At 44.5% G+C, this 25,778-nt stretch overlaps 1 protein-coding gene across 2 annotated transcripts in view; it reads left to right on the top strand.

The window, feature by feature from the left end:
- The first annotated feature begins 9,439 nt into the window (after positions 1-9,439).
- The window catches only part of LOC122198849 (myosin VIIA and Rab interacting protein), a 370,836-nt gene continuing 354,497 nt past the window's right edge, over positions 9,440-25,778 (top strand). For both annotated transcript variants that reach the window (XM_042903697.1, XM_042903696.1), the window contains exon 1: positions 9,440-9,510. The gene's annotated coding sequence lies outside the window, so the exon portion shown is untranslated. The remainder of the gene's footprint in view (positions 9,511-25,778) is intronic.

Below are 25,778 nucleotides of genomic sequence, written 5' to 3'. Positions count from 1 at the left end.
TCTAAGTATTAGCAAAGACTAGCAATGGCACAGATACCACCAAGACCAGCCAGCAAAAAATCTAGGGTAATATAATTGTCCATCGTTACTTGTGCCAGTGAGTTGAGATTGGTCTGTACATCATCTAGGGTGGAGGTGGTATTGTTAATCATTTCTGTCAAAGTTAATAATTATTTATTTATTTAGAGAGCACATGCGTGAGCGAGTGAGCTAGGGAGGAGCAGAGGGAGAGGGAGAGAGAGAATCTTAAGCAGACTCTACATTCAGCATGGAGCCTGATGCAGGGGCTCAGTCCCATGCCCCCTGGGATCATGACCTGAGCTGAAATGAAGAGTTGGACACTTAACTGACTGAGCCACCCAGGCTCCCCACTGATAAGTTTTTTTTCTAGATTTTCTGCTTATAAGATTTCCCCATTGGAAACACTGCTGTCATTCTTCACATAAACAACTGGTTAGTAATTTCTCAGAATGCCTGGATAATCAAGAATGGGCTTGTTTGGGAACTTGCATCTCAGTTGGAATTTGCTATGTTCATGATTTCTAGAATTAGGATCTCTGTATAGCGATGTCTTGGCATACTATTGCTAAAGTGCATGAAGTATGAGTCAGAGGCAAACAAGACCAGGCATTCTGGCTGCAAAAGAAGTAGTATCCAGTAGGGGGCACATGGAGACCCAGGAGAAAAGGAGTCCCTGATGGTGGAAGAGGAGGTCTTACATTAGCCCAGTTACAGTTTTGATCGCTATTAATGTCTTCCAGGTGGCAAGTAATTGGCCCATCACCCCATGAAGGTGGTTGAATTCCAATGTCTTATAATAATTGGTTCTTTTTCTGAGAGAAGGGCACTACCAAATTCATGTGTTGATTTAATTAAGGTCATTTGTCTATTTTGATGCAAATGCCATTCCTTATGGCCTTGCTTATTAAGACTGAAATCCCCCCGAGATTTTTTATCATGATGATCTGGTGATGGATGGCATACACAGCAATCAGCGAGGCAGTGGTTACTGTTTGGGATAATCCAAGAATGGCATTAGAATGCGTATGTGCTGACCTAACAGTTATAATAAAGACCAAAAGGGCCATTATGGGTGGACAATAACCAAGGGTCTATAGGAAATGAGCAGAATGGTTATAAGTGAGCAGATGAGCAAGCTAATTCCAAAACAGGAATTAGCCAGGAGCCTCGTCCTATGTCTCAGGCAGTGACTGTCCACTATCCTAAGTTATTCGCATATTCCATAGACCTTGGGTCAGCTACCTACTTCCAAAAGTTGGCTGCTACTAGAGGATATCTGAGAATTTGAAATTTGAGGTCCTTTAATGTAGTAGACTGCCAACTGTGTGGAATTCTGAATGCTTCTTTAATTATGAAACATGGACCCAAGGATGGACTCCCTGGAGTTTCACTGCTATATTTGTTGCTAACAGTATATGATAGGGTCCATTCCAATGAAGTTCAAGAGTAGTTTTTCTTTGAGGTCTCTTCTAATAGGTGAAATTTTCTGGTTTAAGATTGATAGGAGGCTGAAGCTGTTTAGGAAGATGTTGTGGGAGGGCAGCCTTAACCTGTTGATGATGGGAATGAGTACATGAGTCCTTTGCAATGTTTTGCCAACTCTGCAAGAAACAGGGTAGAATATCAGAAATGAAATCCCTAAATGTGTGGGTCTTGCAGTTACGAGATCATAGGGGGATAATGATGTGTGCCTGAGGGAGCGGACTGAATGGCCACAATCTCCTACAGCTCATCTTTTCTTTTTGTGTATGATTAAATTATGGTCTAATAAAATTCTGTTGGAAATGTTTTGGGTATGTCTTTTAGCAGACTTTTCTCTAATTTGGGGGGCCCTTTTGTACCCTCAGGATTATTACAAAAGAGTGACTCGTAGACCCCTTTCTGTGTTTGTTCGATCAGTTTTTGCCATCCAGGATTTAGCATCTGATGTTTTGATCAACACATGTACAAGTTGATATAATTCAGGTAACCTTGGGACATATGCACCCAAAAGAAAGGTAAATTCTATCAATAGGAGCTGGCCTTCTCTGGGTTAGGGAAATTCTGAATTCTAACTATAAATTCAGCTTGGATCCAAGGCATACCTGACTCATGGCAGGAATGAATTTTTAGAAGCAACCAGCATTTAGGGGTCTTAGGAAAGTCAGTAGGAAAAGATAGGGGATCTGGACAAGGGAAAGAAGAGAAAGAAGTTATCAGAAGTGTGGAAAGAGAGAGATCAGAAGGAAAAGAGGGATGAAGGAGAGCTGGATATAAAGAGGGAACTGGAGGACAAAGAGGGAGAATTTACTCAGGAAATGAGTCTAATTTGTCATTGCTTAGGATTGTCAGGCTTCTCATTGGCTTCGGCCAAAAAATCTTATGGTGAAGCAATTTTTTCAATCAGAATTTCATTTGGAGGCCTCTGCATACCAATAAAAATGCTGCCTATTAAATCTGAGAAGTCTCGGATCCTTTGTTTTCTAAGGCACCTCCCAGATGAACAATTTTATTCAAGCCAAGTGTTCCCAGGGTGGCTACTGAATCTCCAAATCATCGCTGGTGAAGAAGTGCCATATTTTGGGAATTAGGATTATAAGAAGAGTTCAGGTAGAAAGCAGGAGTTTCTCCTGGAGGAGGAGGAGTAAAGGATTTAGACCGAGATGGTCCCTTGGGAGCAGGCAACCCTGTGTAAAGTGATGCTTGTGCACTTTGTAGCTTGGCCCCCAACCTGATGGTTTGGCTGCCTCTGAACACAGACTTGACCATCAGCACCTCCAGGCAGGTGGAAAACCGAAGAGAACATTCAGCAAAGAGAACATTTTCTCTGGATCAAAGCCAAGCTTTCAGAACAAAAAGAACAAAAAATGTGGTAGAAGGAAAATCTCACCCCGTCTTACAGGTAACGTGGCAAAATTTGCCCCAATGGGCTTTGCTTTGCTGGGAACCACAAACTCAGGCTCAAAGGGACCTATGCTTGCTTCCTATTCTGTGATTCTCCTTCCTATGGCAAACACTTTTGAGAGCATATCACACAAAACAGAAGCGCAAAAGAGCAAAACGGGTGAAAAAAAAAAAAAAGCCTGATTACATTAAGGGTGCCAAGCCAATAGGTACCAAGAACAGAACCCAGGTACCGAACTGAGAATAAATAGTGGAGGAATTCCACATCCAGAGAGCAGAGCTCAGGACCAGGGCTGGTTCGCAAATGTTTGGTGAGAACCTGACAAGCCACAGTGGCGAGGCACAGGGGGCCTCTGTGGGCACCTCGCCTGGTAAAGGCTGGGGTTCGTGGCGGTGGGCAATGCAGTTTGTCTCAGTAGAACCTTTAGGAAAACTGGAAATAAATGAAGACCACCCAAATGAAAATAAACAGAAGCTTTTTGTTCAGCACTTGTGTTTGGCAGAGGCTCAAAGGCAGGCAGGGGAATAGGAAAGCTTTATAATGAAAAAGAGGAAAGGCTTCCAGCAACCTTCCTGACTGCAGGCTGGGGCACGAGGAAGCCGGAAGCAGGCTACCTAAAAGCAGGGCAACCCTACGTGATTTTGGAGCGTATTTGGCTTTCTCGGTTGTCCCTAAGTTGGAAGCAAGGGCCAAAAAATAAGGAAGCCGGTAGCCAGTGACCAAGTCCTGATCATTGAGGGCTGATTGCCGCAGAGGCTGTGGTTTGGCTTCCTGCCTGGTTGCTGGAGAGGTCATGGGTCAGAGCCCTGTTGTCATCTCTGGTCTGGCTATTGTCCGTTTGTACATTCAGTCTCTCAGGGGCTCAACTCCGCCAGCCCCAAATGCTATGTGGTTTTCAACTTCTCACCACCTTTCCTCATTTGCTATTCTCAGCGCCCTGGGGACCAAGAAAGATTCACAAGATTCAGTCCTGCATCTTTGGGAGAACCAGCATTATTTTTTACCTACCACACTCATTTCAAATGATCCCCTTGCTCTTCTGGTAGAGAGATTTCTTCTTTTTCCTCTTCCTCCTTGCCTTCTTCCTCCTCCTCCTTCTCCTTGTCCTTCTAATGCTCCTCTAATTCTCCTCTTCCTTCTCCTCCTTATTTTTCTTCCTCATCTTTTACCCCTTTTTCTTCTCCTCCTTTTCCTTCTTCTCCTTTCCTTTTCTACAGAACAGAATCTTCCTCCACATTATATCCCCTTTCTTTCCAGATCTTTTTTGTCTCCTGGAGTCATAAGCCTCTTGGCTCTGCCTTAAAGGTAGTGATGATCATAGTGGAGGGGGGAATTACTGAGAGGAGAAATATCCTCAATGAACCGTCAACACTGCAGCCAGCATGGAAACGCTTCATCTCTGGAAAGAATTTCAAAACACATGAAAATTCAGGTCACCTGACTAAAAAAAAAAAAAAAAATCAATGTGAATATTCAGCATGCGCAAAAGCTTCTGAACATCTTTGAATTGTAAATGTTGGTGGATGAGCATTTTCTCTGGCATCTTCATTCGTGTAATAAATATTTATCCAGCACTTCCTATGTGCTAGGCTCAGTGAGCAAAACAAAAATCTGTGCCCTCATGCAGCTTATGCCCTAGTGGGGAAGACAGACAATAAGTAGTAAACAGAATAAGAAAGTTAATAGTGTGTTAAAGGGTGACAGGTGCTATGGAATAAAGAAAATGCAGAGCAGGGCAGCGAGGGAAAGAGGACAGATTCACCTGCCTGGGGATGCCTGACTGCCACTGCAATGGCAACTTCATTGCTAAAGCCTCAGTGAATAAGATCACGGCAATTAAACCATCCCTCAGGCTTTGAGGATTGTTACGAAGGGGATGCACACTCACACACAGGGCACTGGCTAAGTTTCCGGGCATTATTGCTAATGTTATTAGTCCCCAGCACAACGGCAGGCTGAATCAGCTGCTTCAGACCTCAACTGGTTCAGGGTTCAGCGAAGCGTTCTGATTTGGCTGTAGAGGTTATCAACCAAGCCTGGGCTTTATCGTGGGGACCTAATTTACAGTAAGAAAATTCTAAGAGAAGACAGTCGCAAATGAAGGCTCTGTAAGTTGGTAATCATCTATACTCCCGTAAAATAACATTTTGTATCAGTATCTCTTAGCAGCAGCAGGATTCCTTATTGGATACTGTAATCAGTGAATGACAAGATTCTATAATTACTTCTATACTGTCCTTCCAAGATAGAATCAACCTTACTAAAGAAGGCAATAAAGCTTTTTAGAAGCCATTATTTAGTAGGGAATGTATAGCTGTATAAAAAATATTCATTGTTCCAAAAAAAAAAAAAAAACCACCTTGGAGAAAAATACTGTACTTACTAGAAACAATGAATTCTTTTCTAAGCATTTCTATTTCTAGTTCTGTTTCGTCTAGTATGATCTATGTCATCAACGCAAGATACACATATGGTCACATGTCTTTTGTTTTTCCAGTTAATCACTGCTGAAGAGCAGAGTCCAGGGTGTGCATTTTGAAGCCTCCCATTTCTCCTCGGATTGTCCAAAAACATGAGTGTTCACTTAGTGAGCACTAAACTCCATCCTGTTTCCTCACACGGCATGCAGACTGGATGTATGTTGTGGTCCTCTGCTCTCCTACCATGCTGGGTGGAGCTCTGAGGACTGGTCCTATGCAGCTTGGTTTGTCAAAGTTGGTGTCAACGCATACGTTTTCATTTCTCCAGGACAAAGGCCCAAGGCGAGATCGTTGGGTTGTGTGGTAGGTTCGGTTTTTGTCGGAAAAGCAATAGCCACACTGTTTTCCAGAGCGGTTGCACCTTTGTACATGCCTACCAGCAATGCGTGAAGTGTCACAGTTTCTCTGTCTCCTCGCCGGGATTTGGTGTCGTCACAATTTTGTTATCCTACCCATTCTGATAGTATGTAGTCGTACTTCATGGTAGTTCTCACTTCCATTTCCCTTGGCTAATGATGTCGAGCATCTTTTCGTGAAATATCTCTTCATGTCATTTGCCCATTTTCTAATTGGACTGTTTGGGAGTATACTATTGAATGTTGAGAGCTCTTTATATATTCAAGATACAAGTCCTTTGTCAGAGGTGTTATTTGAAAATATTTTTTCCCAGCATACCACTGTCTTTTCATCCTCTTAATAGGGTCTTTTACACAACAAATGGGTTTAAAACATTTTTTTGATGAGGTCCAATTTAGCCAATTTTCCTTTCACCCACTTGCTTTTCATTCAACAAACAATTACTACATGTCTACGGTTTATCAAGATAATGTTCCAGTTGCCCATAGGAATCAAAGATGTGACATGGTTCCAACTTCAAGGCATTTCCAGTCTAGTTGGGGAGATTGGTGATACACCCAAATAACTAATATTACCTAACAAGTGTTACGTGGAATGGAAGAGGTAGAGATACATGTTTCAGAATTTTGTTTTTGAAAATCAGATATTATGTTTTGGCTGACAGCAAAGTAGTGGGCAAAGGTTTCATCACTTCTATGCCAGCAGATGCCACAAAATGGTATGGAAACTTCCTTTATAAACTCGTTTTTTCCCAGATTGAAACAATCGTTTTTAGATAGCTAACATATTAAATCTCATTATGTGCCAAGAATTTCACAAACATTGTATCAGTAATAATCTTGCCGGGCAGTGGAGAGGATTATACCATATTTTAAATTTAGAGAATCTAGGATTCAGCAAAGTTCAGTAACTTGTCCAAGGTCACAAAGACAGGAAGCAGTAAGGTCATAGGAGCACCCTGGTCTTTTGTGATTTTTAATTTTACCCAGAATCCTCCTGAGACATGTCCTTTTCCTGCCAGTATAAACTCGTCAATCTTCTGGCTAAGAAATGGACTGTCTGATTTATGTTTTAAAAAGATGAGATACATATCCTTGGTGCACAAAAGTCAACGGGCTCTTCTTGATAAAGGAAGAATCCATTCAAACTTTTACAGTGGTCAAGACGATGCAAAAAAATGGAAAAACAAGCACTACCTGTGAGTCAGGAGAAGCAAAAGAAGGGATGGATGTTGCTGGAATTCAGTAAAATTTTGCTGAATGACAGCCCAGGATGGAGTAGTCAAGGGGGTAGCACTTTAGGTCACCTTCTAGCAGGCTGATTGTTACCCAAATCATCTTCGAATGCCAAACCTTTCACGGAATGTTTTAAAAAAAGTCACTAATAGCTCAGCAAAGGATGGACGCTGTGCCTGTTTCTGACCCTATAAGACAACAGAAAGGGAACTGGGGCTCTTTCTTGTGCATAATGTCCCTGGATTTCCATCTGTACTTTCTTCCTGTCTTATTTGTAACCTTGTCCAAATCGCTGAACCCTTCCGCATTTATTTTTCTTTTGAAATGTTTATAACTTAGGAAAGATGTTAGGATCTTGATTCTGAAAGAGGCTGTAAAGTGGCGAATTTATAGATTAGGACAGTTTTGCAAACACTTGCATAATGTCAAATAACCTTCGAACCCAGTCCCCGTTCTTGCCAGGATGCAGCCACTACTCGGCAACCCCCAGGTGGAGAGTAAGTCACACCTTTACTCTGCTGGCCTGTGCCAAAAGTTAGACCTACCATTTTGCATAACAAAAGGCAAAAATGGGAACACGGGACAAATACATCTGGTTGATTACATTTTCTCTAGGAGGGTAACCGGAACAGGACAGCAATGCCCCCCCCCCCCCCCCCCCCCCCCCGGGGAGAGGAAATGAGAGGCCGGGAGCATGGGTGGGAGGGTGTCTTCTTACCTGTGTACCCATTTGGACTTTCTGAATTTCGTCCCATGCTAATGGTATTCAAGTACAGGTAAATAAAATTAAAACTGAATGTAAAGAAAAAAGGAACAAAACACAAACTTTCTTCCACTTTAGCCCGTCTGTGGATAATAAAATCCCTTTAAGAGAGGAAATCAGATCTTTAGAGAAATCAACTCATTTTACCTTCCAAGTTCCCTTCCTAAAGGTTTTTTTCTTCCTTCCTTCCTTCCTTCCTTCCTTCCTTCCTTCCTTTTTTTTTTCTTTCTTCCTTCCTTCCTTCCTTCCTTCCTTCCTTCCTTCCTTCCTTTTCTCTTTCTTTTTTCTTTTTTCTGCTGCGGACAGATCAGCAAAGGAGCCATCCAATTCCACTGAGCAAATCCACACGGAGAGGACACTCTTAATCCACCGGCCTGCGAGAGGATTCCCAGGGTTTTAGGAGTCACCAGTGTAGGGCAGCTCCACAAACGAGTTATTTTGATGGAGTGACTCCCAGGCTGCAGCTAAAACCGACAATGTGTTTTCAGTCTAGTTGTCGGGGCTGAGGCAGTCAGTCTCAGGAAGGTTCCCGGCCCTGCGCCTGAAGGATGCAAAGGCGCTAGGAAGCCCTGGCCTGGGGGGGAACCTTTCAACTCCCGGGCGTTCTTCCAGGACCAGGACCCCCTCCCTGCCAGGGGCCCGAATGCATCCGTCACTTGCGGCCATCCTCGGGCATCCTTCTGGCAGCGCGGGCTCACTAACCCGGCGGTGCGACGGCGAAGGGGTCTTGGGAGGTTTGCGCGCGCAGTAGCCCGGGGCGGACCCTGAGCCGGGTGCGAACCCAGTCGGGGCGTGTTGAACGACTGGGCGGCGCTACACAGCACATTCCCGGGAGAATGAAAGGAATCCAGCTCAGGGAATGGGTCACCACGGTGACTTTAAATACCCAGGGACTGTGAAGAGAGGAAGAGCTGTGTTTGGAGAAGCGCCACGCCGGCCCTGGTGAGGCTCGGGAGAGAGGGCGCCCACACTCCGCAGGGCGAGCGGCAGCGCTGGGAGAGCCAGGCCCACCCCGGATTCGGGTGACGCGTCACTCCGCGGTCTGGGGGGGTCCGGGCCCCGGGGCTCAGGGGCAGGGGACAGGAAACACCTTCCTCCCAGGCTGATAGCGACCTGAAGTCTCACCTAGGGGCTCCCGGGCCGTGGCCCCAGCACTGCACTGCGCCGCCAGGAAGAGCCCGAGAAGGGGCGCGGGTCCCCGCCCCGGGCGCGCGCAGCCCCAGCCCCGCCTCCTCCCCATGCGCCCCGCCCCTCCCGGCGCGTGCCGCCCGCGCGCCCGGGGAGCTTCCGAGGAACCGGCCCGGCGGGCACCCCGTGCCCCGGCGCAGGCGCGAGCGCGCGCCGCCCCTCCGGCCGGGCGCCCCGCTGCGCCCCCCCCCCCGCCCCGCCTCCGCACGCGCCCCCGCCCCGGGCGCCTCTGATTGGCCGTCGGCCGGGCCAGCAGGTGTCGGCGGCGGCTGCGGCCAGGCTGGCCCCGGCTGCCTGCGGCGCGGGCGCCTCCCTCGCAGCCGCTGCCACCGCCGCGCTCCCGCCTCCTGCCCGCTCCCGGGCTCCCGCTGCGGCTGCGGTTCTGGCGGCCGAGCCCCCGCGGCGCTGCAGCTCAGATCCGGCGCGCCGAGCGACCCGCGCGCCCCTGCCTCGCCGCTCGCAGCTCCCTCATCCACGCGCCGCGCTGCGGCAGGTGCCCCGGGCGTCCTGAGGCGCGGTGGCCTGAGCGCGGCCGCCATCGGTGACCCTGGCCAGGGACCTGCTCCAGCCTGGCCACCCCGCGTGAGTACCGTCTCCTCCCCTCCGGCGGCTTTGCGCCACTGTCCCCCTTGCGTTGCCGCAACTTCGGGGGTGGGTGTGTGGAGGTGCCTCTCACGCTCCCCCACGCCCGTGCGAGTCCTGAACCAGGAGGGTCCCCGGGCACGGCCAGCCTGCCTCTGCGGACGGGCTTGCGGGGGGCGGGGGCGTTGAACTTGCTCGAGGTTCGTCGCAGAGTCGCAACCGCCCCTTTCCCCCCTTGGCCGCGGCCGGAGCTCGTCCCTGCGTTTCCCTCGCGTTCGCCGTTCCCCGCCGGCCACGTAGCTCCTGGGCTGCGGTTCGCCGCGCACCTACTACGCTGCAGGTGCATCCGCCGGGCGCCTGGAACCACCGGGTAAGCGCCCGGGAGCAGCCAGCGCGGCGGACTTGGCTCTCTCGGACTCTCAATTTCTGTAAAATGGGGCTAGTCAGAGACTCACTCAAGGTCATGGCCCGTGCGCGGAGTAAGAACCCTAGTGGATCGCTTCCGGCCGGGTCCGCGGACTGCCTGGGGAGGGGCGCGCTGTGCCGGGTGGGTGGTCACTTCGGCTTCATCCCGGTCTCTTCCTCTTACTTCCTTCCCTCCAAGTCCGCGGGATTTGCAGACGTCGGGAGCCGGTCCCAAGGGACCCTACCGAGGTTTGGGGGCGTCCGTGGGGGACCTTTGGGGGGAGCGCGGTGCCGAGCGCTTCCGCGGCGGAAATCCCTGACCTGAGACATTTGCAGCATCCCCTCCAATCCCAGTCATTTAATTTGCTAACGTCTCGGCGGGGTAGGGGCATTTTCTAGGTGCCTGCTCTTAGAGAGTCCTGCTCCGTTTCCGTTTCCCAGATAAGCCCTGTCCCCAAGATAAGTATGGGAGAGACGAACTGGACATGTCAGTTTGGGTCCAGGGACTTCGTAAGAGAAGCGGGTTCGCTCTGCTGTTGGTTTAGCCAACCCTGGCTCCCTTCTGCTCTAGGAAAATGCCTGGAGTCTGGCTTCATTCCTGCCCTCCCTACTCCCTGCCCCTTGATCTGGGTTTGTTGCACACTTTCCCTGGGGAGGGTGGAGTCCAGTCCCAGAATGTGTAACTGTTGCCGGATGTCTGTCGTTTATTCCAGATCCTTTGAGGCAGTTCCAGTGGGTTGTGGGCGGTTCTCAGAGCTTTGGGCTTGGGAGAGACTTACCCCTCCTCTTTTGACATTGTTTCTCTGTCCCTCCAACTCAGCCTACCCCGCCCTTACTCAGCGATCACATGGCTACTTGGATAGTTTTGTGATGCCTGACAAACATCTTTGAGCCTCAACTTTTTTTCTTTTTAAAGCAAGCTCTGTGCCCAATGTGGGACTTGAACTCATGACCCCAAGAGTCGCATACTCTGTAGACTGAGCCAGCCAGGCGCCCCCGAGCCTCAATATTTAAAATCTATAAAGCAGAATAATCCTTGTGTTACAGTCTTTCCAAGGCGGTAAGGGTTCAGGGGACATGGTGGAGGTGAACGTAGAAGGCAGATGGTTCCAGACGATCTGAGCTGTGGGTGGAAGTGGAGGTGATTTCAAAAATTTTTTACAGCAGTCTCTGAGACCCTAGGCACAGATGTAAAAATCTTTGTTTCTAGAGAAATTTACTCTGCCAAGACTTTGAAAATACTACTTTTCATCTTCCAGTTGATGTCTCTCACTTGGCCATGGGCAGCTACATCTCTCCTAATTACCCCCTGCCCCATCTGTGGTCTTTGTGGGCAGGGAGCTGGCTGTCTCTGCCGGGCTGGGGGCTGTCTGTGGTGGTGGCGAAGCACTGTATCTGTGTGTGAGGGTGTTGTCTCTGTGAAGGTGAAGTGTATCTCTGTGGAGATGTGTGTGTCTCTTTGTGGCCTAGGTTTCCTGTGGAGGGGGAGGGACAATTGTTTGCTCCACGGTCTGCTCGTTTTAGGAAAAGTGAAGGGCTAGCCAGGCTCTGCAGTGTAAACAGTGGTATGGATTGTATCCTGTCTCCTTCCTCCCTGTCCAGAAGGATAGAAGGAGAGCTCCTCTGTGGCCTTGGTCTTTAGAGAAGTCAGTTGGGGCAGACTGGAATACCTCAGAGAGAAATGGGCATCCCCTGTTTTGGGTTATTATTGTTTATGCAGTCTTTTGTTTCAAAGGTGAGTTAAAGAGGGACGACGGGTCTGAACTTGGTGACTTTATTTTAACGTTATATTCAGCTATGACATAAAAACAGAAAATAGCACAGATCTGAACTGTACTCTCAGTGGATTTTCACAAGCTGGACACACCTGCACCTGCCCAGATTAAGACCTAGAATATTCCTCGTCTCCCCATGTCCTCCATAGATCTTATCCCTCAAGGGTAACCATCATGCTGCTTAGTTTTTTCAGGTGAGCTTGATTTTTATTTTCATTATTATTTTTTTTACCAGTTTAGTGTCAAAGGTAAAACGAAGCTGCTTGGTGATTTTCTACTTCTTCTTTTAACGGATGCTAACCAAAGGTAGTTGCACATTAACCAGTCCAGAAAGCTCGTAGGGAGGATTTGGGCTTAAGATCTAGGTGGAATCTAAACTGATTGTCTCTTCCTCGTCCCCCAGCTGGTTCTTGGGTGGTGAAATAAGCCAGACCGCAGATACAACAGCACTGACATTGAGACATTGAAGCCAGGTTGTTCATAGAGTGTATTTGAATAGAGCAGACCTGAAATAGTATCATGAGAAAATATACATGAAAAAACATATGAATTAATTCTCATTTGAAACATAAAAATGGGAATATTGTGAATCTCTCAATGTTAAAAATTGGTAGAGGACCACAGAACTTCAAGGCTGAGTGATTTATAAGCCGTTTGTGCTGTTACCACATGGTGGCGCCACCTTGGCTGGAGAACGGCACTACCGAGCATTCTTTCCCAAGCCCCCAGTAAGGAATCCCAGGAATAAAATCCAACAGTGCAGTATCTCCGGAAATGATTTCCAAAGTGTGTGGCAGGCAGGCCTCCCCTCTGGCGCCTGCTACCCTAAATCCACGGATCGAACCCTATCCCAGCTTTTTAGGAGGGTGGCTTGTGTGTTGGAGAAGGTGGAGTTGGGACGTTATGGCCTCTCTTTGGTAGTGTGGAACTGTGGTATGTCCTTGGAATTTTTTTTTTTAATTTTTTTTTAACATTTATTTATTATTTTTGACACAGAGAGAGACAGAGCATGAACAGGGGAGGGGCAGAGAGAGAGGGAGACACAGAATCTGAAACAGGCTCCGGGCTCTGAGCTGTTAGCACAGAGCCCGACGCAGGGCTCGAACTCACGGACCGTGAGATCATGACCTGAGCCGAAGTCGGACGCTTAACCGACCGAGCCACCCAGGTGCCCCATGTCCTTGGAATTTTGAAGAGGGTTGACTGAGAAGCTAGCTCAGGTGTGTTGTGATTATTTTGGACTCATTTCACCCCGGAATTCCCCCAAAGGTATGAGAGAAGGAGTTCTCTTTCCTGAGCCAGGTAGCTATAGTCACACCGCACTGTCCATGGTGAACTTGAAAGAATAAATAGGTATAGGTGTAGTCAGACTGCTGCCCTCTGAAATGCCCTCTGTGTTCCACACAGAGGTGGGGGCCAAGTCACAAGGGGAGACCACAGGGTGTGGGCTTTTGTATCCAGCTGTGGAGAGGGCTAAGCAGACCATTCTAGTGCCTTTTCCCTTCACTGTCCGTGTGATCAAGATGCTGCCTAGAAGACTGTATTCATGATGGCCACCATGCTAAGAGTATTGCATATTGACCATGTGCTGGACCATATATACATATATATCCCTGTATTTTATATATATACATATATATATATATATGTATATATATATATATATACACACACATACACACACACACATACACACACACACACATACACACACACATATATCCCTGTATTATATATATACATATATATAATATTATATATATATATGGATATATGGATATATGTGGGGTTGAGTCCATGCAGCCTGCAACATTGGGACTGAGTGTGTGCTCATCAGAATGTGTAGTCTTACTTTACGGTTAAAATTTTAGGGGCGCCTGGGTGGCTCAGTTGGATAAGCAACCGACTCTTGATTTCGGCTCAGGTCATAATCTTGCGATCTGTGAGACTGAGCCCCAGCGTCGGACTCTGCACTGACAGTGTAGAGCCTGTTTGGGATTCTCTCTCTCCCTCTCTCTCTCTGCCCCTCCCCTGCTTGCATGTGTGCTCTCTCTCTCTCTCTCTCAAAATAAATAAATAAACATTTAAAAATTTATGTAAATGAAGGTCTGTTAATTTATTTTTGTAATTTGCTGTTTTTCACCTAACATTGTTTTAAAAGCATATGTTGATAGCATTTGTTGATAACTGAAAGTTTAGTTGATGCATTTTAACATAATATTTCCTTGTTTGGTATCATCAATACCTCATTGATGGACAAAAAGATATTTTTACTGTTTGCTATTATGAGAAATATTGCAGGGACTATCCTTGATAAGGTCTTGTAGAAATGTGTAAGTGTCTCTAGGATATATATCCCCAGAAGTTGAATAACTGGGTAGTAGGATATGCCTGCCTCAACATCTGTCTGTTACAGGTTTTGCAAATTGCCCTCCATAGTAGTTGGCCCGCATTACATTCCTACTAGCACCGTGTTGGAGTTCCTTGTGTCCCCATATCTTTGTGCATCAGATGTTTCGATTTTGGTTCATCTGATAAGCATAGAATGTATTTCACTTTGCATTTCACTTTTACTTTAGATTTCCCTGAGAGTCTTTTTTTTTCTTTAAAGATTTTACTTTTGGGCAATCTCTCCACCCAGTGTGGGGCTTGAACTCACACCGCTGAGATCAAGAGTCACATGCTCTACCAGCCAGGTGCCCCTCACTTAGAGATTGTTAAAAAATACATTTTGGCTTTCAAAGTTTCTTTTCTAGGCATTGCCATATTTTACTAGAGAAAACGTTCAGATCTTAAAACTCCTCTGAAATTTGTATTTCTATATTGTGTGAGGCAGGGATCTAATTGTTTTCCATACTCAAAACCACTTCTCCCATTATCATTTATCGAATAGTTTCCTATTTTCTCACTTATTTTATTGCAGTCTTCATAATATGCCAATTTGGTTACAATTTTGGATCTGTTTCTAAACTCTGCTTTATTAATCTCTTATGATTCCTCAGCTAATACCATTTTATTGAATTATTAAGGCTGTATAATCTTTTCTTCTTAGCTTTTTTCTTCAAAATGGTCTCGGTTATTCTTGACCCCCTCGGCTTCGACATGAATTTTAGGATCTTTCCTAAAGATCCATTTTAATGAAAAATATTATTACGGAAATTTGGTAAAATACCAAATAAACTATATTTTTGTGTTTCTTTTTCTTCAAATATATATTGTGCTCATCAAAACTTTTAATTTCCCATAATTTGGTCTCCATTTTAAATGGATTCACTTTATGTGACTCTTCTCTGGCACCAGATATCTTGAATAATAAGGACCATTTGAATATGATTTTTCAAACACATATAGGATCATTTTTTAAATTCAGCAACATACGAGCAATGTTAAAGTCAATGATTATTCTTCTGTGACATTTGTATCCTCGTAATAATTCATTTCATTTATGTACCATAATTTATTTAACAAATCCTTCTTTTTGTTAAAACCTGAAGCACTTTATACTTTTTATTGTAACTTCATCCTTGTGCACATCTCTGTTTCATTTGTATGAATTACTTTGTTGAAAGTTGTTTACTTTTCCTTACATTTTTGGTACACATTGCCAATTAACCCCCCAGGAAAGTTTATAAATTGATTTTGCTATTAGTCGCATATGAGTATGACAGATCCCCATGACTTGCCAGCGATAAATACAATTATTCATCATCATTTCCAGTTTCACGGGCAAAGGAAAAAAGCCAGAATCCTGGGTTGTTTTGTTTATTCGTTTAGCTTTTCTTTTCTAGGAAGACAGAACATATCTTCATGTTTATTGGTTCTTCAAAGCTGACTTCACTATAGAATTTTCCACGAGGGTTGTTTCTCTTTTACTTTCTGTAAAAGAAACTTGCATTATCACTCTGCTTTTTTTTTTTTTTTTTTTTGAGAGAGAACAGATTGTTTTATACAAATCATGTTCATATTTTTAATGTTAAATATTCTGTCATATGAAAATACCGTATTTCAAAAAGCTGTTCCCCCGTGATGGACTTTAGATTATCTCTGTATTTTTTGGCTATTACGTATATACATGCAATAAACATCCCGGAAATGTATTTATGTGCATGCAAAAGAAATTCTTGAGGATCTGTGCCCAGAAGTGGGATTGCAGGATCATATTATATGCAGTTTCACAGCTTGATGACCTGTTGCCAAATTGCTCTCCAAAGCGGCCATACTCAGTTAAACTTCCGTGGCACTGTGTATGGATAGTGTCTGGCCCATAAAGGAACCGATACTATTAGAGAAGGGAGAACAAAGGCGTTGAAAGAAAACATAGTAGGTATGTATGTTTGTGTGTACGTAACTGTCCTAAAGTTCATTTAGCAAAACTCAGAGGTTGTTGACCTTTTCATTTAGAAACTTGCATCATAGAAACGATTACATAGAAGTACATAGAAGTAAGACTAGAACAGCATGAAACTGCTAGAAGGTTAGTAGGGAAAAAGCTGGATGAGGAACTCGGTTGGAAACAGGCTGGAAACTTTACTGAAAGAAACCTGACCCCATTCAAATGTACTCTGAGAATCAAGTCTGCATTTGTGGAAGGGACCTAAAAAGAGCCTAATGAAACTGCGTAAATGCTGTCTGAAAACTGTTTCTGGTTTGGTGTTCGACCATGTGTTATATTCCCCCATTTTCTTCTGTCAGTAATTATGAGTTCGTTTTTTTTTTTTTTTTTTTTTTTTTTATATATTTATATATCATCAGCTGGGGAAAGAAAAACACTCTGTAGAAAGTTCTTTTGTGGCTGTGATTTACAGCGTAATGCCACAGATACGACAGACACGCGATCTGCAGCTGGGATGCACAAATCCATTCTGTGGGCTGACAATTTAATCTCACTGAGCAGACACTTGAGAAAAGAACGCAAGACGTGCAAGGAAGGGCGGGTGCCTGGAGGACGGAGGTGCCCGCCCGTGGCCCCAGGATCTGTTGTGGCTATTTGCCAGAGTCCCCAAATCATCTTCTGACACTGACTCGTGACTCAGATTACCATGTCCTTCTATACGGTTCTTTCTTTGTGGTATGAAATAGAACTACCCTAAAGTGTGCAGGGTCATTTTCTAGGCTTGGATGTACTATCTATATCACTGCCGAAAAGGAAAATTACCCGTCTCTTTGCATTGTTTTCTCTGAAGATTCACAGTCTGGATAAGCAGTGCTTCTCGCCCCAAACATCTTCCTAACCTCCTCTTGAAAACCATTGTCTCAAGCGTCATTTCACTTTATCTGTGTAGCTCCAGACTCAGAAAATATGGAAGGTGCTGTTTTGTGTTTGTGTTATATAAATGTGGTTTGGGTGTTTTGCCTTTTTTTGAAAAGCAATTTATTGATCATTAGGGACTTTGATTTACTAGAATGACATGTAACCAGCATAGTCAAGATTAGTCTCTTTTATGGCTAATTAGAAGAAAAAGAAAAAATGCTGTTTTAATTGAATCTCTGTTTAGTCTTTTAGAAATCTGCGAGTTGGTTTTTCAGCTTTGCAGTCCAGTAAATGTCAGGTGCCTCCCAGGACGGCAGATCTTGCAGTCTGGTGCCTGAATGCTTCGGAAATCCCCTAACTGTCCCTTTGGGCTCCCAGTCTCGAATCTCTCCCCCTCAGCTTCTGGGTACCTGATGCTTCCCTTCCCACTGTGGTCACCCTCACTTTCTGCCTCAGTTTCCTTCCCTTCAGACTGCTGGTGGTGGTGGATGCCAATGCAGTGCTGTTATCTTCCCCTTCTCTTCTTTAAATGATCCAGAACCGGTTAAGAGAATGAGAAACAAAAAGAGCCCAGCACCATTTTTGGCTAATCAGGGAGATGGTTAAAATTGCTTCCCCTAAGAGGAAGGGCTTCCCAAAGAAGTGAGATCTAGTGGGAGTGCTTTGGAGATGGGCAGATGTGCTGTGCTTGTTCAGTCAAGACCACTTCTCAGGAGGGCTGGGGCTTTTGGATGGACACAAAACCCAACTTCCTTCTAGGTCACAGTGGGATAAGAAAGCCTATAGAGTTGGCCACCACTTTCTACCCCCACAGCTTAGTGCTGTCCTCCTTTTTCTCTTGATCAATATCACTAGAGTTACAGTTTTTTTCCCCCAGATTTTCCAAAGAAATTTGGCTTTCTTTTCTCTATTGTGTCATTATTTTTTTATTTTATTAATCTCCGTTCTCATCCTTATTATTTCCTTCCTTCTATTGACTTCATTCTTTTTATAATCTCTTACCTTTACAAGATTTAACTCATTAACTTCCAGCCTTTCTTCTTACACACACATGCATGAGCCCAATCAATTTGCCTCAAGTATTGCTTTAGCGATATTTGTATTCCACAGTTTTGATTTGTAGCGTTTTTACTGTTCACATGTAAGTTTTTTGCATTTTCACTAGGATTTCTTCTTTGACTTATGAGTTCTTTATATGCTTTTATTTTATTTTTTAAATTTCCAGAACCTTTAGCCATTATTTTTTCTATTTTAATACATTGTGATTAGAGAATGTGGTCTACGTGAGTCCATTTCCTTGAAATTTGTGGCAATTTTGTGTTATGGCCTAGTACATAGTTTTCGCAGATGTTCCCATGTTTTCATGAAAATAAAGTAACTGGTTACAGTAGTCAATAGCTTAAGCCAGTTAATTGTTCATTAGCTTAAGCCAGTTAATTGTGTTATTCAAATCTTCCCTCTTCCTTACTCATTTTTTGGCAGCTTAATTAATCAGTTATTGAGGGAGAATATATATAGAAATGAATTTGTCAATTTCATATTGGGCTGCTTTCAGTTTTTGCTTTGTGTATTTTGAAGCAATATGTTATTAGGTGCATTCTAGTTTACTTTTTCTCCTGGTCAACTGAACCTATATCATTATGAAATAACCCTGTTAATGTCCAGTAATGCCCCTTGTTTTTAAGTCTGTTCTAATAGAGCTATGCCAATTTTCTTTTGCTTAGTATTTGCCTGTTTTATCATTTTCTTATATTTTCACTGCCAACAGTTATGTATATGTTTATTTCACGTGTGAAGCTGTTTTAAAGAGCATAAAGTTGCTTTTTTTAACCTGTATGTTTTAATGTGAAAGATACATTCATTTTCAGTGCCACCATTAATATATTTGGTTCTCTTTTACTGTTGTACTTTGTCCCACCTTTTATATACTTAGTTACTCTATCTAGTTGCTTTCAGTATAATTTAGATCCTCTCTTCTACCCCACATTACAGTTTCCCCTCTCACTTATTCAAAACTTTATGCTCTATTTCTGTTTTCTAGTGTTTATGATATGGTAATTTTAGCATACGTGTTTACCTTAACAAAATTCAAACTGAGTCAGAGTCATTTCTGTCTTCCTGAGCAATTCAAGGACTTTATACTTAACTCTGATCACCTCCCTCCCCAATTTATATGTGAGTGCTGTCTGGTGTTTTAGTAAGATTTTAACACTTTATTATTATTTTTTTCACATAGTATGTGATGTGTTGACGATATTATTCCACTGTCTTCTAGCTTCTATTGTTTCATTCCAAGAATTCAGCTAATAATATGCTTATTGTTCTTTTGTAGTAATCTTTTCTTCCTGGCTGGTTTTAATTCCTTATTAGTGTATTTGTTGTTCTGAGTTTCACTATAACATATTTGGTAATGGGCTTCTTTTTGATTGTTCCACTCAAGAATCACTGGACTTCTTAAATGTAAGGATTGCTGTCTAATCAGTGTTCTGGAAAATTCTCAGCCATTTTTTTTCTTTGAATGCTTCTCTTCCCCATTCTCTATTATCTTCTCCTGAAACTTTGATCAGAACCTTCTTCCTATATCATCTGGGTCCTTTAAACTCCTTTCTTATTTTACTTCCTTTCTTCCTGCTGCACTTTGGGTTATTATTTCAGCTCTCTCTTCCAATTTACCACTTATCTTCTCTGCTGTGTCTAGTCTGTTTTTTAGTATGTCCACTGAGTTTCCATTAACTTTTTCAAATAAATGTAATTTTTATAGCTTCTCGTTCACAGTTGCACTTTGATAAAGTCTTATTTCCCGAACCATATTAAGCATACTTATTTAATGTTTTGTATAAAATAATTTCATGATTAACAGGAATTTAGCAACTGGGGAAGACTGATCTGGCAGTCTAGTTCTGGGTTCTTTATTAATTTATTAAACAAGGGGTCATGTTGGGGACCACACGCTAGAACTCAGACTTGCCCTCTCCAGATGCTCTACCCATGTCCCTCCCAAAGGGCAGTAGGGGGTTGTAAGCGTGAGTAGTACTGGGCTTCCTCTGGTATCCTCACCATCCACGGTAGGCACCACAGGGCACCCTGCTCCCAAGCTGCCCCTGCTCAATAAAAGTTGAAAGGAGCCCCTCACGCTCGGTTAAAGGTCACGTCTACTTTGGCCTTCTGTTCTCCATTGACTTGGTCAAGAGGAAACTTGAAACACTCCTCCCTCTCCCTCTTGCCCCTTGTGACTCATGGTCCCACTCCCACTCTGCCTTGAATGGACCAGGACTCATCCCGTCGTGCTCTTTATCCCCGTTTTTCAGTCCCCCTGACTCCAGGGCTGTTTCCTTTCAGTTCCTGATGACTTCAGCTCCAGATTTTCCACCACCCCCTGCAGCACTGCTCCTGCCTTAGAACTGGCACTTTAGTATACAGGTAGGGAATCCTTCTAACATCGAGGCCTCCCAGTTCCTTGACCTGCTTTGCTCTGATTTTCTGTCTTCCACCCCGTCCTGCCACCGACTTCCACAGTCATAGATGGACACTTTCATTCCCAGTAATGGCCAGCCCTTCATAATCTGTTTCATGCAACCAACTTCCGTCTTCCAACCCTTTTCCTGTCTTCTTCCAAGTCCGGCAGTCCCTCAGTGCTCCTCACTCTCAGCCCATGACCCTAGACCCTTGAGGTCCTCTCCTCTGCCTTTTCCAGCCTATACCTCGTGGCATGCCCTGTAGTCAATCTTTGGAGCACACCCTCCGTTCACATACCCATCCTGGACAGCATCCTTCTCTCTGGTTCAGTCCCCATCTCTGCCTCTCCCTGTCTGCATCTTTGCCACTGAATGTGGCCAAAGGAAAACTCACAAGCAGTTGACTGGCCTCGTATGGCCATGAGCTTCGGGTGGGTGCCTGATATTTCCCTGGGCCTGGCCCTCTCCCGTTCTCTTCATTGATTGTTTCACACTCTCTCCCCTGCCTTCCCATTTGCCTCAGATGTGCTCCCCTCTCCATCCTCATTCTTAAAGTGTCCCTGCTGTCACTCTCACTGAGAAAGCTGGAGCCATCCAGAGGGAGCTCCCACAGACTCACTCCACCATCTGCCCCCCACCTGCCTTCCTCTGTATCTACATCCTCTGCCCTGTGTTCTGGACTAACTATGAAACATCTGTGTTTGGATCTAAAGTGAGACCCTCCGCTCCCTGGCCCCGTAGCCCCTCCTACCTTGAATACTCAAAGATATCACTCCAGCGATTCTCCCTCTGTATTGCCAGTTTTCTCTGTCTACCAGATAATTCTCGTTGGCTTACACACATGTTATTTCTCCTTTCTTGGAAAACACTCCCTCTGTAACTGACTTTTACCTCTAGCTCTGAGTCATTTCTCTGTTTTCCTATATACAAAAACAGCTAAAGACAGTTGGTCGTCTAGTCTCACTGTCCACAAATTCCCTCCTCCCAGTCTGTGTTACCCCACCCTGCCCGCCGCAGATGGCCAGCTCAGTTTCACCAACTCCACCAGCAACTGCCCGATGATCCGTGAGCGACTCCACCTTACTGAACCCAAGGGCTGTTCTCACTCTCCTCCTTCTTGTTCCGTTAGCACCATTTGACTCCGCCAGTCAGCCCCTCTTCCTCGATATACTCTCTTCCCTAAGTCTGGAGGATACATTCATAAATGCCTTCTACATCCTTCGTAGTTCTCTAGCTGCTGCTTTGTCTTTTGCTTGACCTCTGAATGTTGCAAGGCCCCAGGGCTGAGTCTTTGATCCGCTTTGCCTTTTTATTTCCATTTCCTCCCTACAGACCTCACCTCGGTCTTATTTCATGGTTTCAGATACCATCTATGCCAGTGATCCTTGACCCTTTATTCCTGGGCAAGACCTCTCTCTCAAGCTCCTCGAATAACTTACTTGCCCTCTCCTCCTGGATGTGTAATAATCATCTCAACTCTTTGAAAACCGAACCCTGATCTTACCCCCAAACCTCTTCTACCTTCTTTTTTCTCATCAAGCTGCTTAAGTCCCAATCAATATAATCAATCTAAAATTCTTAATGCCTTCCTTTACCTTCTTTTTTGTTGTCGTACTACTCTTTGAAATCTGATGTGTACTTTTCAATCATGGAAGATCTCAATTTGGATGCTAAATTTTCATCAGAATTACTTGATTCAGGGGTGCCTGGGTAGCTCAGTTGGTTAAGCATCTGACTTTGGCTCAGGTCATGATCTCATTGTCTGTGGGATTGATCCCCACGTCGGGCTCTGTGCTGACAGCTCAGAGCCTAGAGTCTGCTTCAGATTCTGTGTCTTCCCCTCTCTCTCTCTCTCTCTCTCCCTCCCTGCTCATGCTCTGTCTCTTTCTCTCTCAAAAATGAATAACCTTAAAAAGAATTACTTGATTCATAGTTAGATTTAGTGAAATATACAGTTAAAAAAACTGCATCCACACACCCAAGTTGTTCTAAATTTATTTAAATGTTTTCCCATAGCTGAATTGACTATCATTTAACAGGAAAGGTTAGACTTGTTTTGCATAGCAGCTAGCTCTCTGTTGGTTAGAAGGAAGTCAAAAATTTTGTCTGGAGCAACTTTGCTCTCCTCTTTGTTATCTACACAGTAGGATATTACCTAGGGTCAACTCTCTTTATAATCCTGTTGCTTAAATATCTTTGAATATGACCACAGTTTGGAGGGCCTAGCCGAACACCCTATTTTATCAGAAATATTTTCAGTGTCTCCTTCCTGAATAGGGGGGCAACCCTGGGTTATAACTCAAAACATAGCTGTAGCCACCTGGCATTAATTTTCTTCAAGTGATTCTTCTCCAGATTCATGGAAGAACTCCTCAAATAATTATCTTTCCAGGGGAAGGGATGTCTTGCTGTGTTTCCATTCCTTCTGTTAGAAACATGTGAGAAATTCACTTAATTGCCAGACCGAGACAGAGGCTGAGATCTTGTGTTTTTGCCCTTTTGGACTCATTATTCTGAAGTGGTCTTAGAAATAAGCTTTTGGGACTTGGGAGGACAGGCATTCAGTACTTAGTATTTACATCAGATATGCCTGATAAAATTGAAAAATTTTTGAGGAAGCACTATCAATGTACAGCCTGGGCAGTGTGGGCATATAACACTCCTTTCTCAGAAAGGGACTTACTGAAAACCTAGGCAGTGGCAAAAACAGGTTTTTAAAAAGAATCTAAAATTATTTGGGGTTCGGTGTGGAAGCAAAGGCCTAATTTTAGTGTAGAGCGGTGTTCCCGGTGAACCTGCACAAACGGGAGATCGGCTGTGGGCACACCATCATCTCTGTCCATTTTTGCTCATTAGGTGCCTTCACTGTTTAGATGCCGCCCTTCAGACACGCTGGAAAGTATGTCTCAGGAGCCTTATTGTACCCGTGGACTCAGCCATTTCATTTCTGGGAATCTAGCCTAAGGGGGAAAAGTCCTTAATGCGGAAAACCCTTGATGCACAAAGATGTTTCTCATAGTTCTCTGTGAAATTGTCCAAAATTAGAATCAACCCAGATGTACCACACTGGGAACGGGTCGATAAGGATATGCGCTGGATAAAATGTAATGTAACCATTAAGAGTGATGCTTAAAAGGGACTGTACCAACACAGAAATACACCGGAGGTAAGGTGTTTAGTGGACAACGGCACCTGTCTCTGTGCGTCATTGGACAAAACCCAACAGTAGTCCCTACAAAGAGTGGGACAAATGGCACTTCAGCAAAGCCATGTGTTAGTATACGCTGTTTGTTCAGTAGTGTCATGGGATTAATTTTCTTTTATAACGTCATCCTATCTTTCAAATTTTCTTAAGTGAGCATTTTCTGGGGGTGCTGAAACCACACAAAAATTCCAAAGTAAAAACTCAAAAGGATGAGAAGGGGTGGAGATCTGTGAGAGGCTCCTTCTGATGAGCACCCAGGACATTGTTTCTCTTTGAGAACTGTTTCTGCAAAATTGAGAGTGAACAAAAAAGGGAGAGAGATGGTAGAGGACAGGTGCCCCAGCTGGGCCAGATGGGGATACACATTGTTGGGAGGTTGTCTCCTCTGCCTGTCTGGAAAGGTCGGGCAGGGCTGCGTGCTGTGAATCTCAGTCCTCCTTTGTTGGACATATCTCTGGGCACACGGGGGCACCCCAACAGCATTTGTTGACTGAAGAATCGATGGGCACAGACTATAGCGGATTCCATTGGCCATGTTACAGAACACTGAAGATTATGCTCTTAGGGTGTTCCTTTGAATTTTGAGAAAAATCTGGAAGAAAAAATTTTCACTTATATCCAATTTGAATGGAATGCCTATGGGCATTACTACTCAAGACTAAACTACCTTCCCCGCCATCTCTCAAATTGCTGAACCCATTTATTTAAAATTTTTTAACATTTGTTTATTTTTGATAGAACACAAGGCAGGGAGGAGAAGAGAGAGAGGGAGACACAGAATCTAAAGCAGGCTCCAGGCTCTGAGCTGTCAGCACAGAGCCCAACGTGGGGCTCGAACCCATAGACCATGAGATCATGACCTGAGCTGTAGTCGATTGCCCAACCAATTGAGCCACCCAGGTGCTCCTGAACCCGTTTATTGAAAATAAAGGTGTAGTTATTTTTGATTAGCTTCTGCTTCAGAGTTCTGTAATCTTGTCTATAGAATTTTGTGACACACCTTTAATTATCCTCGAAGTAGCTAACTTTAATTAAAGCATGTGTCCCTGAACCCCCTGCTGATGGAAGATGTACTTCATAGCTGGGTTTGTGAAACCCGCCACAGATCAGGCTAATGTTAAAGATCATTAAATAATTTCCCTTCTGCCAAGGTACTGAATTGGAGATTTTTTTTTTTATTGCCTAGAGCAGCTTTACTCTCTTCTTTGGTATCCAGTAGGATATTATCTAGGGTCAAATCTCTCTTTTTAATGCTTTTGCTTATATATCTTTGAATATAACCACAATTTGAAAGGCCTAGCCTAGCACAATATTTTATTATAAGCTTTTCTGTCTGAAACTATTTTCCCTTTGAAAATGTACACTCCAGTCTAGTTCAAACACTCATTTCAATGTTCACTATATTGAGACTTCAAAGAAAGAGAAAGAAAGAAAGAAAGAAAGAAAGTGAAAGAAAGGAAGGAAGGAAGAAAAAGCAATATATTTATCGCATGTGGGCCTTGGGTCATTGACGAAAGCACGCAGTTAAAAAGGATCAGATCGGAAAGGGGTTTTGAAAAGGATCTGGTCCAGAGGTAGAAAACTGGTGGGCCAAGAGTCATCAGTAGGTCATTCCCTTATCTCACCAGGTGATGTGCCATGTTGGTGAGACCAGTGAAGTCTATGGACATGAGCCCATGGCCAAACTACTTTTGCTGTAAAACGAGTTTCTTGGTCAGTCACAATGTGATAGAGGGAACCGTGGTAGAGAATGAAGTATTCGTCACCGACGGGCAAAGATACAGGCAGGAGCGTTACAGGCACAGTTGGCAAACCCCTGCTTGTCTATTCCAGGCAGGAACCAGTGCTCCCTGTGTGACAGAAAGGGACTAGTGTAATCACTCTCCACCAGGTAATTGGCTGGTTTCCTCCCCTCCACGTCCTGGGGAAGGGCTGGCACTGGTCTCTGCTATTGGGAAGACAGGCCTAGGCACTGAGCAGTGGTGACAGTCAGATGAAGCCTGCAGCGGGGAAGTTTGTGAGCTCGGACCCACGTGTGGCCGTGTTGGTGGACCGTGTCCCCAGGGCCCACCGTATAGGGGCCCCGCTGGGGAAGAGGCCACCTGATCTCCCCACATGTCATCTTGTCCACCTGATTATCGAGAGCTTCCACAGAGATACTGAGACATTGCCCTGCT

The sequence above is a fragment of the Panthera leo genome, chromosome C2, assembly GCF_018350215.1.
Source record: "Panthera leo isolate Ple1 chromosome C2, P.leo_Ple1_pat1.1, whole genome shotgun sequence".
In the NCBI taxonomy this organism is placed as follows: Eukaryota; Metazoa; Chordata; class Mammalia; order Carnivora; family Felidae; genus Panthera; species Panthera leo.
Note: the sequence above shows the minus strand (reverse complement) of the source record. Positions and strands in the feature narration are given on the sequence as shown.